The sequence below is a fragment of the Anomaloglossus baeobatrachus genome, chromosome 2 (assembly GCF_048569485.1).
Source record: "Anomaloglossus baeobatrachus isolate aAnoBae1 chromosome 2, aAnoBae1.hap1, whole genome shotgun sequence".
In the NCBI taxonomy this organism is placed as follows: domain Eukaryota; kingdom Metazoa; phylum Chordata; class Amphibia; order Anura; family Aromobatidae; genus Anomaloglossus; species Anomaloglossus baeobatrachus.
This window is the reverse complement of record NC_134354.1, coordinates 641,275,687-641,292,183: the sequence shown is the minus strand read 5'-3', so window position 1 is coordinate 641,292,183 and position 16,497 is coordinate 641,275,687.

Genomic DNA, 16,497 nt, shown 5'->3' with positions numbered 1-16,497 from the left:
TGAATATTACTATGTGGGGGCTGCATACTACTATATGGTGGATTATAGGAATTCATCTATTCATGCCTAGACTCGCTGGATTTTGTTTCTCCTGGATCTACTAGCCTTAGCATGATCGTCTCTGTGTGAGCATCGTGATCAACTCTGGACTGAGAAATTGTGGCGAGCTGGCTTTTTCTTTCTCTAACTTTACAATAATGTTATTTATAGTACAAAAATAATGTACAGAAAAAAATGGTTGGGGCTATATACCAGGATGGGGACAAAGATACAAGCATGGGATGGGAAAGCTGGTTGCTGAGGGAATGAGGCTTTCCCATGCTCTAATATCCTTCAGCACCCAGCTTTCCTATATTCTGATATAAATCTTGTCCTCAGCACCCAACCTTCCCATGCTCTGATATACATCTTTCCCTCAGCACTCAACATTCCCATGTTTTGCTATAATTCTTTCCCTCAGCACCCAGCTTTACTATGCCCTGATATCAAGGGCAAGTTGGGTGCTGTGGGAAAGACGTATAGCACAGCATTGGAAAGCTGGGTGCTGAGGTCAAGATGGATATCAGAACATGGAAACCTGGGTGCCAAGGGAAAGAGGGATATCGGAGTATGGAAAAGCTGGGTGCTGAGGGAAAGAGCCAAGTGTCAACATATTTATCCTGTAGCCTGAGAGCAGCAGGGATGGGGGAATGCCCTGTTCCAAATTTTGCATCTGGGCCCATCGAACTCTACTTACGCCACTGCCCATAAGAGCTCTTTCAAATTAGGTGGCAAAAATCTAGTGATATTCCCTTTTTAAGGACACACTAGCACTGTGCATAAACGTTACGGGCACTGCTGTTGTACAAATCCCTAGTAAGGTACTTCCATCTCACTATAGGCCCATACTGTACAACTGTATACTTCTGATTTTCATCCAATTGTTTTCCTCATGTTTGAAAATGCAAGATAAAAAATAGTATCGTGCTGTCATGTAGGCATTTCCTCTAGAATCATAGCGTATTCACTAAATACTATTGTGAAGCTACTGAGGGTGAGGCCCAGTGTCAAGTGATCTACTAAACAATAATAACCTTGCCCTAAATTATTTGTTCTTATTTTTACCTTTTAAGTTTCCTTATTTGAAGCTTGGCATTTGTATATGTGTCTTTATACCACTGACGTAGCTCTAAAGTGGAAATCCATAAGTGATTGTTTCCTTGTCCTTTATGTCACACTGCCTCTGCGATGGGGGGTACTCATGTATTTCCTGCCACTGATTACATTGTCTGCGGAGGGTGCGGTGTGCAGCACTGACAGCTTTGTCCGTCCGCCTGGCAGCCCCTGGCACGAGTCAGGAAACCCTGAAAGCTGTGTTACACCTCCGCAGCTGTTCTCTAGCGTCTGACTGCCACTTATACCATCAGACTGGAAATGTAAAATGTGTGGGAAAGAGACTTGGTTATCACCTGTAAGATCATTGATGGCATTTATTATACAGTGCCTAATGGTTAAATTTTGTAAAAAAATAAAAATAGAAAAGTATGAACTGAAATATCAATAGATCAATCTTTGCTGCCAATTTTGTTTTATTCCACAAAAAAAATATTGTTTCAATTAGTCGTCTCGTCATTAATAATATCCTACTGTTTTGTATATATAGCTCCTAAGCTTATCTATCAAAACCATCTTAAGGCCCCGTCACACTAAGCAACATCGCTAGCAACATCGCTAGCAACATCGCTGCTAACGAACAACTTTTGTGACGTTGCTAGCGATGTTGTTGTGTGTGACATCCAGCAACAACCGGGCCCCTGCTGTGAGGTCGTTGGTTGTTGCTGAATGTCCTGGGCCATTTTTTAGTTGTTGCTGTCCCGCTGTGAAGCGCACATCGCTGTGTGTGACAGCGAGACAGCAACAACTAAATGTGCAGGCAGCAGGAGCCGGCTTCTGCGGAGGCTGGTAACCAATGTAAACATCGGGTAACCAAGAAGCCCTGTCCTTGGTTACCCGATATTTACCTTTGTTACCAGCCTCCGCCGCTCTCACTGTCAGTGCCGGCTCCTGCTCTGTGCACATTTAGCTGCAGGACACATCGGGTTAATTAACCCGATGTGTGCTGTAGCTAGGAAAGCAGGGAGCCAGCGCTAAGCATTGTGCGCTGCTCCCTGCTCTGTGCACATTTAGCTGCAGCCCACATCGGGTAATTAACCCGATGTGTGCTGTACTAGGAGAGCAGGGAGCCAGCGCTCAGTGTGCGCTGCTCCCTGCTCTGTGCACATTTAGCTGCAGCACACATCGGGTAATTAACCCGATGTGTGCTGTACTAGGAGAGCAGGGAGCCAGCGCTCAGTGTGCGCTGCTCCCTGCTCTCTGCACGTGTAGCTGCGTGAGCTGGTAACCAAGGTAAATATCGGGTTGGTTACCCGATATTTACCTTAGTTACCAAGCGCAGCATCTTCCACGCGGCGCTGGGGGCTGGTCACTGGTTGCTGGTGAGCTCACTAGCAACTCGTGTAGCCACGCTCCAGCGATCCCTGCTAGGTCAGGTTGCTGGTGGGATCGCTGGAGCGTTGCAGTGTGACATCTTACCAGCGATCCCTATCGTTATTGGGATCGCTGGTAAGTTGCTTAGTGTGACTGGACCTTTATTCCTTTTCATCTGCCCCACCTCTATTGTTTCTAGGTAATTCTTTCTTAGCTTCCCATTCAGGCTGACATTAAGAAACTGGTTTCTTTCCAATTTTCATAATTTAAGGCACAATCTTCAATATGTATCATATTTTGCAAATCTTGCAGTACTTAAAGGGAATCTGTCAGCAGATTTGGGGCCTATAGGCTGCGGCCACTACCACTGGGCACTTATATACAGCTTCTTTGAATGCTGTATATAAGAGCCCATGCCGCAACAAGGGAACCACTTTATTAACAGACAGCGAATATATCGGTACAGCAACAGTGGAATAAAGTTTTGCAACAGTATGGTTAACAAACAGTGCATATTCTAGCTGGGCCGCACCAACTCTGTGTCATCCAAACTATTACAAGTGTCAATACAACAGTAAACTGCAAGGAGAAAGTACTTGAAAGTACACTACACTAACAATGTAAATGGCCTGCTAAACAGGCCGTGCGGCTACCGCGCTCTAACTACTGAGGCCTAAGGTAAACCCTATCGAATGTGCACACTAGTGAAAAACTCACTCCTGTTGAGCGGGAACAAGTCCACTCCCGGGAGCTCGATGCCACTTTAAGGGGGTACAGGGCTCTGCCACCCCTGCAGAAGTGGCCAATGTTGCATACATGTATAATAAGTGTTTAATAAAGAACTGTGTTATGGGTTGTATGGCCACCAGGTGGCAATGTGGCTGAAGTGACCATTTCCCTGGCACTCCTTTGGATAGGAACGGGTTAACGGCAGGGAGTAAAGGGGAAAAAAGGACGAGTAGGTAGGAGAGTCCCTAGAGAGAAGAAAGTGAACACAAACCCAATATGTCGATTTGACCAGACCCTCAGGGTTAGCTCATACCCCGGACATGTGGGGTCCTGAATGAAGTAGGACTGAAGCTAACTAAGTCCCCTGCTGGTGGGGTTTAGTCCCAGCGATTCCCTGCAAGAGATTGACGGTTAGTGTGCCCCTAAGGATAGGGTGGGACTGGGCGTGTGAGCAGAAGATGAGATTGTCACGTATTTTATTGGCAAAGGAAGAGATGAGGGACCTAGCGGTGTTCTCTGAGACCCAGGTGCCAGGGAAGCAGTCAACCGGGAAATTGAACTATGTAGTGGAAGCTAGAAGGAACCCTGATGGGGTCAGAAGCAGTGCCCGCAAAATGCAAGGTGATAATGTTGATGAAGTGAAGAAGTCTAACAGTAACGTTCCAGTGTTTGAAGAGAATCCTCCTGTGTCCAAGTTACTATCTCAGAGGATGAATGGACTGTTGTGGAAGTATATTTTCACTGGAGTGGTGACAAGGGGGTTAACGTCCGGCTGCGCTGCGACCTAGAAGCCCCTGTGATTACTACACTAGCCCCCACTAGCCACTCCAACACCACGATGCTCTGATGGCCCGTCAGTGCACACTTTCCTACCAGGGCAGGCAAGAACTCTTCTTTCACAGACCCGGGGTTCGGTGACTTTTACTTCTCGTCTATGGGATTCCTGACCGCAGGAGCTTCCCAGTCCGGTACTGGCTTGATGGCTACCAGGGCTCTATCACAGTCCGGCTTGCAGTCTCTCTTTCGCAGCCCAGCACCGCATTTTTCTACCATCCGCCATATTCGAACACTTCTCAGGCAACAACTCCTGTCCCAACCCAAGCTCTTCTTTCGCTCTGTCTCTACTTCCCGCACTTTTTGGGCAGGGTTAGACCATCAACACAGTACAGAGGGGAGAACCATTTCTGCTGGCTAATTCACAAAACACAGAAGACAGGAGAGCACCAGCTATTAAAGTCACAGTGTGCTTATCCGTTCGTAGGGGCGCCACCTCTACATACCCGTATGCAGTTGATGGCGCTGTACTATGCAGATCCACATCTGAGCACTTCTGGCCGCCGCTGACACCGGAATCAGCTGATCGGCGGGGGTGTCGGGTGTAGGGTACCCTCACCTATCAGATATTGATTATACATACTAAGCATAGACCATCAATGTATACAAAAGTCTTGAACAACCCCTTCAACCATTACTTCGCTAATTACTTGCAGGAATGTAAGGTAAAAACTACAGTTATTTGATATATTTCCCTGTTTTTATGCACTGTATACTAAAGAGAACCTATCGTGTTAAACATAGTCTGGTCTATGGGCAACATGATATAGGACAGGAGGGATTGATCAGATTGATATACAGTGTGTCCACCCATATCCTGTCTACCGCCATTAACTTGAGAACGGCGGCAGCTATAGGCATATAAGTGGTGTCTAGGTATAGTAAAGTAGCCATGCGCTACGCAAAGAAACCACCTATAGCGCCACCTGGTGGAAAACAGCGGAATTAGCATTTTTATCTCGAAAACGGAACGAGATAGAGAAAAAAAGTGAATTACAAAGTTGTAGGGCATCATCAATTCAATACGAATCGATACCTTACATATAGAATTGCTATGATTAAAACGTGTAAAACTCAAGGCTGCGGACATGAAGCGATACTCAATGGAGACCTTCCTACAAGTCATTGGGTATGGTGGCTGCATGGAGTGGCCTCCACGCTCACGTGACCTGACCCCATTGGACTTCTTTCTGTGAGGTCACATCAAATAGCAGGTGTATGCGACCCCTCCACCAACATTGCAGGACCTACGACGACGTATCACAGATGCTTGTGCAAACATGTCACCTACCATATTGCACAACGTGCAGCAAGATACAGTATGCTGTCCAGAGTCCAGATGTGCATTGCAAACTTTGAGCATCAAAGTTAAATGAGCGCCACATGCGTGACCAGCATTCAATGTTTTGGAAAGGAGGGGGGCCATGGGTTTCATATCATAGCATTTCGGTATGCAAGTTGTCGATTCGTATTGAATTGATGATGCCCTACAATTTTTTAATTCACTTCTTTCCTCTATCCCTATAGAATGTAAGCCCGCAAGGGTAGGGCCCTCTTCCCTCTGTACTAGTCTGTCTACTGTAACTTGTATATGTATTTTGTATGTAACCCCCTTCTCATGTACAGCACCATGGAATTAATGGTGCTCTATAAATAAATAATAATAAAATAATAATAAATATCTCGTTCCGTTTTCAAGATAAAAATGCTAACTCTGTTGTTTTCCACCAGGTGGCGCTATAGGTGGTTTCATTGCATAGCGCATGGCTACTTTACTATACCTAGACACCACTTCTATGCCTATAGCTGCTGCCGTTCTCACGTTAATGGCGGTAGACACACTGTATAATTTGCTATGAACCAATTTTCCTGCTGTGGATTTAGAAGTCCTATTAGTGATTGCCTTCTTTGTGTCAGTGAGTGAGTAAGATCGCCCCCAGAACTAATACAATAATGAGAAGTCATTTAAATGAGTAAAATATCAATTTGCTCTCTAATATTCTGCTCACAGATTCGGCTGCATATTTATGGTGATGGGTTCCTTTTAAAGCAAGAGAATGATCACTTGGCAAAACTTAAGTTACACATTTTTCAAATTAAAAATATATCATATCTATTGTAAGCGGACCGGGGATTTAAATTTGGCAAATTGTACAAATTTATGAGGGCAAGTCAATTTGTATAGCAGTTATTCAATGTAAAGTAAATGTTCCTTATTATGGTCTGGGGTCTCTAGAAAAAAATGAATACTTCACCACTCAGCTTGTCAGCGCCTCAGGCAAAAGTGAGGACACCGCACAGAAGAATGTCAGAGGCCCGGTTATCTGGAAAACGCAGTCCAGAGTGCAGCCGGCTGAAAATGATTCACAAGATGGGAAAAAGTGAAAATGTCCGGTCCGGACCGTATGGCGAGCGAAGTGACCGGTGAACAGTGACGGGATTATTAATCTAACGTTTAGTTGTCCCTCTATGATTCCACAAAATGACAACCAGTTGGCTGCTATTTGGCTAAAGTGGTGCTAAGCAAATTGCAAATAAATTGTATTCTGGGGAATAAGATTTTCTGTAAAATTCAAGGAAAATCCAATTTCAAATAAAATAATTTCACTCCTCTCTAGAGGACTTGTCAGTAACTCCCAGCAAATCAGCATCTCTAAAAGACATGTAAACTCAGAGTTCCTCTGCAGAGCGCTGTCTTGTACCCAAAATGTGAAGGTTCTACAAAAGTGTACAAGGGTCTGATCTGTGGAATCTAAGGGTATGTACACAGAGTTTTGTTTTGAGGTGCTCAAAAAAACATCTGTAATGTAAACTGCTTTAAGAAATAGTTTCATGAGTTTTTGGAGGATAGGTTTTTTACGTGATTTTTAAAAACATTTGTTTTTTTTTTACAGAGGTTTTTCTTTCCAAAGGCCTCTTTCACACCTCCGTGGAAGACACACGCGTTTTTCGCAGATGTGTGGAAGGTGCCTATGGCCCTCCTTGTGCCGTGATTTTGGCACACATGTGTTCTCCGTGTGCTATCCATGATAGCACATGGAGAGAAGGAACTTTTTCTCACCTGTCCCTAGCGCTGCTGTCCGTGGTGCTGATGTCTCTGGTGCTGTGGTCACACTTGCATCTGGATCTGCGGTGCAGCAAATATGCAATTAACATAATGAGCGGGCCCTGAAGCAAGTGACAGCAGCACCAAAGACCGCAGCACACGGTCCTTGTGATAACACTGATGTGTGCGTAGACTCATTGATTTTAATGGGTCTGCGTATGTCCGTGATTTTGGTACATATGAAAACGGCGTCATACATATCGTAATCACTGACGTGTATAGGGGCCTTAGACAGACCCTTAATTGGACAGTGCACAGTTTGGTGTGGTTTTTAAATGCAGACTCTTCAAAGATGTGACATTCACCATCTTTTGTCCCACGTGCTCTTTTCTGCTCTCCTCCCCTCTGGGACTTCACATCACACATCAGGTGGCGTGGCCTGCTCCATGCTGTTTGTAATTGACACTCCCCTTATAATAGCTGCTTCTGAGATCAAGGGGTGTGACAGGTATAATCATGCCCCCTGTTTTCAGACAAGAGGAAACCGTTATTATCAGGGGGCTGGCTGTTACTAACAGCAGAGAGCAGTTTTAAAAAAAATGCAGTTATGATTTTTTTTTTTTAAATTGTAGGATCTTGTGTAGACTATTGTGACTATAATTAGAACAGTTTTACAAGTGAAAAGTCAAGTTGACAACCCTAGATCATTTGGACCCATTAGATTATGAATCTGTCACTGTTATGACTTCTGCTATAAATTTCTCAGAAAGGAGGTGGATCAAGATGAGCAAGTGACCCTAGACATGTGAGGCCTAATGATGAGTGTGCACCACCATGTCCGGGTGCTCAGTACTCGTAACGAGCAGTTAGACACTCAGACGGGTTCTACTCGTGTACCGAGTATAATGGAAGTCAATGGGGAAAAAGATCTTCAGGAAAAATGCTCGCATTCCTCATTGACGTCTATTATACTCGGTACACGAGTCAAGCCCATCCAAGTGTCCATCTGCTCATTACGAGTACAGAGCACATGGGCATGGTAGTGCTCGCTAGTCCCTAGTGAGGATATATCCCATATTCTTTAGATGAACAGTCAGAATGAAGTCAGAGAGGAGTTAGGCTATGTGCGCACTTACCGGATTTTGCGGCGGATTTTTTGCGGTTTTGCTGCATGTTTCGCTGCAGAAAATGTTCATAACATCTCTGCAGTGAATCACCAGCAAAACCTATGGGCAAAAAAAATCCTGTGCGCACTAGGCGGAATTTGACAGCTGCATGTTTTGCTGCGGGATTCCCGCAGCAAAAACAATTGCATGTCAATTCTTTTCCGCACGTCGCTGCGGGATTTCACTACATTGACTCCAATGTTAATCGTGAAATCCCGCAGGGAATAACGCAGGCAGCAAATTCTGTGCGGTTCACTGCGTTTTTCCCTGCGTTATTCCCTGCGGTATTTCGCGGTTTACCTCCGGTAGTGTACATCGCTTGTCTGCGGTTTTGCAGGGAAGTGATGTCATTATAGGAAGAGGAATCGGAGCAGAGCGTAACAAACACACAAATCACACACACACAGACATCACAGACACATAGAACACACATAGAAAGCAAACGGAAATATAGAAAACAAAGCACGTGGGCTCCGCTGCATATTTACCGTCCAGCCGAGGTAAGCACACAGCGGCGGCCCGGTATTCTCAGGCTGGGGAGGGAGAGGGGCAGGGTTAATGTCCCCCGCCTCACTCCCACCTCCCGCAGCCGAGAATATCAGCCGCAGCTGCCCCGGGACTGTCGCATGCATTATGCGGCAGTACGGGCGTGTCCCCGGCTCTTCCTGCCGCCGTGTAGCAGTGCCAGTCAGGGTAATACAAGGAGTTAATGGTGGCAGATCGCCGCCATTAACTCCAGGCTTGATCATGGCAGCGTCTATGAGACAGCTGACATGATCAACCCGTAAGTAAAGTGAATAAAACACACAGACACCGAAAAATCCTTTATTTTAAATAAAACAAACAAGCCTCGTTCACCATTTTATTAACCCCTCCCGAAATAAAGCTCCGGCGTAATCCACAGCTCCAGCGTCCAATGCTGCTTACATCCAGCCGCGACTGACACACAGCGCTGAATTATCTCTGCTGTCTCGCAGCGAGACAGCAGAGGTAATTACCGATCATTTCCCACGGCCGGTAATGTGAACTCACTGCCGACCGTGGGAAATGCAGCGATCTGTCCTCTATCTATCTGTCTATCTATCCCTCTATCTATTCTTCTGTCGCTTTATCTATCTACTATCTCAGAATGAAATTACTTTTTTTTTTCTTTTTTTATGTGCTTTATTGCATTGAATGCAATAAAGCACATCCCAACCCGCACGCGGCAATACCGCGGTAAAACCGCAGAAAACCGCATGCGGTTTTCGGGTGCGGTTTGCCGCAGTTTTTTACCGCGGGTGCGGTAATCTTTGAATACCTGCGGAATTTTCTTGAGAAAATTCCATTTTCCAGTGCGCACATAGCCTTAATCAGCGTTAGGATTTGATCTTTCAGTTACTCACTGTAGCTGCTCTATCGTATCCCACTAAACTAATAAAATCTCCTTACACCCAAGCATGCCTCACGGTGTGCCTCCTGTAATCATGAAAAGCAGGAAACAAAGTTATATGTGAGGAAATAGCAGACCTGCAATTGCCCTACTCCAAACATGGGAGGTGGCCAGAAAGGGATAAATGAAAACAGACGGAACTTTTTACTACGGTATATTGTGTGTCCCTGTATGCCCAGGACTCACAGACATAGTGACATACGGACAAGGTCTTTGTATCTCACAGCTTTTATTCATTTTTCTGATTTTGTACATTAGAGCAATTTACTAAACAAAAAAAAAAGTAACGGCTAATAGTCATTTACATCGTGTGCTCACACATTTATTTTTATTTGGATTTTTTAGTTGATTCTGCCCCAAAATACCCATCAACGGTAACTTCAGATACTCTTTAAATAAGTATAATATCAGTATAATAGAAACACGGGCATCAATTCTGCATTTTTTTACCCACTCCTGGTTTTGGATTACAAATACGGAGGTAAAATACTCGCCAAATCCTCAATGTGTGCATGTGGCCTAAAACACAAAAAATAGCCCATACACATGAAACAACCCAAAAATTCGGCAAATAATAAACATTTTTTTCTGTTCATTTTATATGTGGATATTTCAGCCAGAAAAAGCCACTTAATAAACCTGAGAAAATGTGTTTAAAAACCGCTGCTGAAATGTGCATTTTGGGAGCTTTTATTTTTGCCTATAAGCTTTTTCTGAAAATATGTATGTAAAAATTGCAAATATTTCTTAGGCCTTATTCAGACGTCCATGATTTTTCTTATAAGAAAACTTATAAAAAACAATTTTCATCAAATCAAAGTGATTTGTATACAGTGCCTACAAGTAGTATTCAACCCCCTGCAGATTTAGCAGGTTTACACATTCGGAATTAACTTGGCATTGTGACATTTGGACTGTGGATCAGCCTGGAAGTGTGAAATGCACTGCAGCAAAAAAGAATGTTATTTCTTTTTTTTTTTTTTTAAATTGTGAAAAGTTTATTCAGAGGGTCATTTATTATTCAACCCCTCAAACCACAAGAATTCTGTTTGGTTCCTCTAAAGTATTAAGAAGTATTTCAGGCACAAAGAACAATGAGCTTCACATGTTTGGATTAATTATCTCTTTTTCCAGCCTTTTTTGACTAATTAAGACCCTCCCCAACTACTGTTAGCCTTCCACGGCCTGGAAAGCCTTTGAAAGTTTCCACCCGTGCCGAGGCCAGGCTTGTCCGAAGAGTCAAGGCTAACCCAAGGACAACAAGGAAGGAGCTCCGGGAAGATCTCATGGCAGTGGGGACATTGGTTTCAGTCAATACCATAAGTAACGTACTCCACCGCAATGGTCTCCGTTCCAGACGAGCCCGTAAGGTACCTTTACTTTCAAAGCGTCATGTCAAGGCTCGTCTACAGTTTGCTCATGATCACTTGGAGGACTCTGAGACAGACTGGTTCAAGGTTCTCTGGTCTGATGAGACCAAGATCGAGATCTTTGGTGCCAACCACACACGTGATGTTTGGAGACTGGATGGCACTGCATACGACCCCAAGAATACCATCCCTACAGTCAAGCATGGTGGTGGCAGCATCATGCTGTGGGGCTGTTTCTCAGCCAAGGGGCCTGGCCATCTGGTCCGCATCCATGGGAAGATGGATAGCACGGCCTACCTAGAGATTTTGGCCAAGAACCTCCGCTCCTCCATCAAGGATCTTAAGATGGGTCGTCATTTCATCTTCCAACAAGACAATGACCCAAAGCACACAGCCAAGAAAACCAAGGCCTGGTTCAAGAGGGAAAAAATCAAGGTGTTGCAGTGGCCTAGTCAGTCTCCTGACCTTAACCCAATTGAAAACTTGTGGAAGGAGCTCAAGATTAAAGTCCACATGAGACACCCAAAGAACCTAGATAACTTGGAGAAGATCTGCATGGAGGAGTGGGCCAAGATAACTCCAGAGACCTGTGCCGGCCTGATCAGGTCTTATAAAAGACGATTATTAGCTGTAATTGCAAACAAGGGTTATTCCACAAAATATTAAACCTAGGGGTTGAATAATAATTGACCCACACTTTTATGTTGAAAATTTATTAAAATTTAACTGAGCAACATAACTTGTTGGTTTGTAAGATTTATGCATCTGTTAATAAATCCTGCTCTTGTTTGAAGTTTGCAGGCTCTAACTTATTTGCATCTTATCAAACCTGCTAAATCTGCAGGGGGTTGAATACTACTTGTAGGCACTGTACACTTTTTGCCATCAGTGTTTCATCAATGACCTTCTTGCATGAATAAATAAATTGCAAACCCACTACAATGTTAATCACGGCCAAGAGCTGGACTGCAGACTGATGCCGTCCATGGATATGTGAATGGTTGTTTAGGATATAATGGGTATATATTCAGTCCATGAAAAACACATATCAGATACGCAACTCATGGACGTCTGAATGAAACCTTAACCCCTTCCCGACTTATGACATACACAACAGCAGACAAATGCATACAAATGAGAAACAGAAGTCTTTAAATTTGCCTAGGTAACCATATACCCCATCGTCCAAGAATCAACAATCATAAGTGCCAAGTGCACATAAAAAGTATATTTTAATTGATCAGACACAAAAAGTACATGGGATATAGACAATGATAAAACATAAAGAACAGGTTTGCAGACAAGGAAAGGCGAACAAATTCCCCATGTGGGGCCGCATTCAGAATAGTATATGAATTTAGGTATATGCTAGCTCCCTGGTGTGTAAGTGCTGAGTGGTAAAGTCAAGGTTGTATATACAGACAGCTTACACCCGCAAGGTGCGATACACTGAACTGAGTCAGAGAATCACCTATTAGAAAAATCAGTGAGTACATAATAATCACCACAGCACAAAGAACCAACAATCAACAAGCTTTATTGCATGCGGAAGATGCCTACACACTGCTGTGAACAATAAAGAAAAAGAAAATGACATGAGCTTCCTCCTATTTTTGATCAGAGCAGGTATAGTAGAGAATTGTAGGTTGTAGCCCTCACCTGTCTGCTTTACTTTGGCTGGTTATCAAAAATAGAGGGGATCCCAAGCTGTTTTTTTAATGATTTACAGTGCTGGTCAAAAGTATTGGCACCCCTGCAATTCTGTCAGAGAATACTCAGTTTCTTTTTGAAAATGATTGCAATCACAAATTCTTTGGTATTATTGTCTTCATTTATTTTGCTTGCAATGAAAAAACACAAAAGAGAATGAAACAAAAATCAAATCATTGATCATTTCACACAAAACTCCAAAAATGGGCCAGACAAAAGTACTGGCACCCTTAGGGGTACTTTGCACGCTGCGACATCGCTAGCCGATGCTAGCGATGCCGAGAGCGATAGTACCCGCCCCGTCGCACATGCAATATCTTGTGATAGCTGCCGTAAAGAACATTATCGCTACGGCAGCTTCACACGCACTTACCTGCCCTGCGACGACGCTCTGGCCGGCGACCCGCCTCCTTCCTAAGGGGGCGGATCTTGCGGCGTCACAGCGACGTCACACGGCAGGCGGCCAATAGAAGCGGAGATGAGCGGGCGCACCTCCTTCCTTCCGCATAGCCGGTGGAGGCAGGTAAAGAGATGTTCCTCGCTCCTGCGGCTTCACACACAGCGATGTGTGCTGCCGCAGGAACGAGGAACAGCATCGTATCTCCTATTGGTGCGACATTATGAAAATAGCCGACGCTACACAGATCACCGATTTACGACGCTTTTGCGATCGTTTATCGGCGCATCTAGGCTTTACACGTTGCGACGTCGTTACCGGCGCTGGATGTGCGTCACTTTCGATTTGACCCCGACGATATCGCAGTAGCGATGTCGCAGCGTACAAAATACCCCTTAGCCTAATACTTGGTTGCACAACCTTTAGCCAAAATAACTGCCGCTTCCGGTAACCATCAATGAGTTTCTTACAATGCTCTGCTGGAATTTTAGACCATTCTTCTTTGGCAAACTGCTCCAGGTCCCTGAGATGTGAAGGGTGCCTTCTCCAAACTGCCATTTTGAGATCTCTCCACAGGAGTTCTATGGGATTCAGGTCTGGACTCATTGCTGGCCACTTTAGTAGTCTCCAGTGCTTTCTATCAAACCATTTTCTTTCTAGTGCTTTTTGAAGTGTGTTTTGGGTCATTGTCCTGCTGGAAGACCCATGACCTCTGAGGAAGACCCATCTTTCTCACACTGGGCCCTATATTATGCTGCAAAATTTGTTGGTAGTCTTCAGACTTCATAATGCCATGCACACGGTCAAGCAGTCCAGTGCCAGAGGCAGCAAAGCAACCCCAAAACATCAGGGAACCTCCGCCATGTTTGACTGTAGGGACCGTGTTCTTTTCTTTGAATGCCTCTTTTTTTTTTCCTGTAAACTCTATGTTGATGGCTTTTCCCAAAAAGCTCTACTTTTGTCTCATCTGACCAGAGAACATTCTTCCAAAACGTTTTAGGCTTTCTCAGGTAAGTTTTGGCAAACTCCAGCCTGGCTTTTTTATGTCTCGGGGTAAGAAGTGGGGTCTTCCTGGGTATCCTACCATACAGTCCCTTTTCATTCAGACGCCGACGGATAGTACGGGTTGACACTGTTGTACCCTCGGACTGCAGGGCAGCTTGAACTGTTTGGATGTTAGTCAAGGTTCTTTATCCCCTTCAGCCCCCGGGCACTTTCCGTTTTTGCGTTTTTGTTTTTTGCTCCCCTTCTTCCGTGAGGCGTAACTTTTTTATTTTTCCATCAATCTTGCCATATGAGGGCTTGTTTTTTGCGGGACGAGTTGTACTTTTAAATGAAACCATAAGGTTTACCATATAGTGTACTGGAAAACAGCAAAAAAATTCCAAGTGCGGAAAAATTGCAAAAAAAGTGGGATTGTACAATAGTTTTTGGGATATTTTATTCACCGTGTTCACTATATGGTAAAACTGATGTGTGGGTATGATGCCTCAGGTCGGTGCGAGTTTATAGACACCAAACATGTATAGGTTTACTTGTATCTAAGGGGTTAAAAAAAATTCACAAGCTTGTCCGAAAAACGTGGCGCACGTTTTGCGCCATTTTCCAAAACCCGTAGCGTTCTCATTTTTCAGGATCTGAGGCTCAGTGATGGCTTATTTTTTGCGTCTCGACCTGACGTTCTTAACGGTACCATTTTTGCACAGATGCTACGTTTTAATCGCCTGTTATTGCATTTTGCGCAAAATTTGCGGCGACCAAAAAACGTAATTTTGGCGTTTGGAATTTTTTTGCCGCTATGCCGTTTACTGATCAGATTCATTGATTTTATATTTTGATAGATCGGGCATTTCTGAACGTGGCGATACCAAATATGTGTGTATTTTTTATTTTTTTAACCCTTTAATTTTCAATGGGGTGAAAGGGGGGTGATTTGAACTTTTAGGTTTTTTTATTTTTTTTTAATTTTTTAAAACTTTTTTTTTACTTTTTTTTTTTATTTTACTAGTCCCCCTAGGGGGCTATTGCGATCAGCAATCTGATCGCTCTGCACTATCTGCAGATCTCAGCTACAGAGCTGAGAACTGCAGATTTGCTGCTTCACTTTCAATGCCGGCTGTATTCCGGCATTGAGAGGAAGTGACTCATGTTAGCCACAGGCGTCATCACATGACCCTGTGCTACCATGGCAACCGCCGAAAGTCACGTGATCATGTCACGTGACTTCCGGCGGGGGCGGGGTAAGTCACTGTCATGGCGGCGCCCATATACATATCGCTGCCAAGACTTTGGCAGCGAAATGTAAGGGGTTAATGGCCGCGGGTGGAAGCGATTCCACCCGCGGCTAGCAGGCACACATATCAGCTGTTGATAACAGCTGATATGTGCGCGTCTCGCCGCCGCCGACCGGCGGCAGGGGGCGGGGCTTACCGCCACACGATCCATGACGTATTCAGTACGTCATGGGTCGTTAAGGGGTTATCCACCATCCGCACAATCTTGCGTTGAAATCTCTCGTCAATTTTTCTTTTCCTTCCACATCTAGGGAGGTTAGCCACAGTGCCATGGGCTTTAAACTTCTTGATGACACTGCGCACCGTAGACACAGGAACTTTCAAGTCTTTGGAGATGGACTTGTAGCCTTGAAATTGCTCATGCTTCCTTACAATTTGGATTCTCAAGTCCTCAGACAATTCTTTGAGCATGGGGAAAAGAAAGAAGACCAATGTGGTACACACAAGGACACAGGACAGAGGTTGAGTCAACTTTAATTCATGTCAACTGGCTGCAAGTGTGATTTAGTTATTTCCAACCCCTGTTAGGTGCCACAGGTAAGTTACAGGTGCTGTTAATTACACAAATTAGAGAAGCATCACATGATTTTTCAAACAGTGCCAATACTTTTGTCCACCCCCTTTTTATGTTTGGTGTGGAATCATATCCAATTTGGCTTTATGACAATTTTTTTTTTTTTTCATTGAAGACAAATTAAATGAAGATAATAATACCAAAGAATTTGTGATTGCAATCATTTTCAAGAAGAAACTGAGTATTATCTGACAGAATTGCAGGGGTGCCAATACTTTTGTCCAGCACTGTAAATAAATAAATGAAAAAACAACGTGGGGTCCTGCCTATTTTTGATGACCAGCCAAGGTAAAGCAGGTATTATCAGGCTGGGAGGGCCCATGGTTATTTTTCCTTCCCAGCCTAAAAATAACAGCCTGCAGACGCCCAAAAAATGGAGCATCCATTAGATGCACCAATTTTGGTGCTTTGCTTGGCTTTTTCCAATTGCTGCGGTTATTGGGTTGAGGTCAGCTATGAATTGACAGCTGGCATCAAGC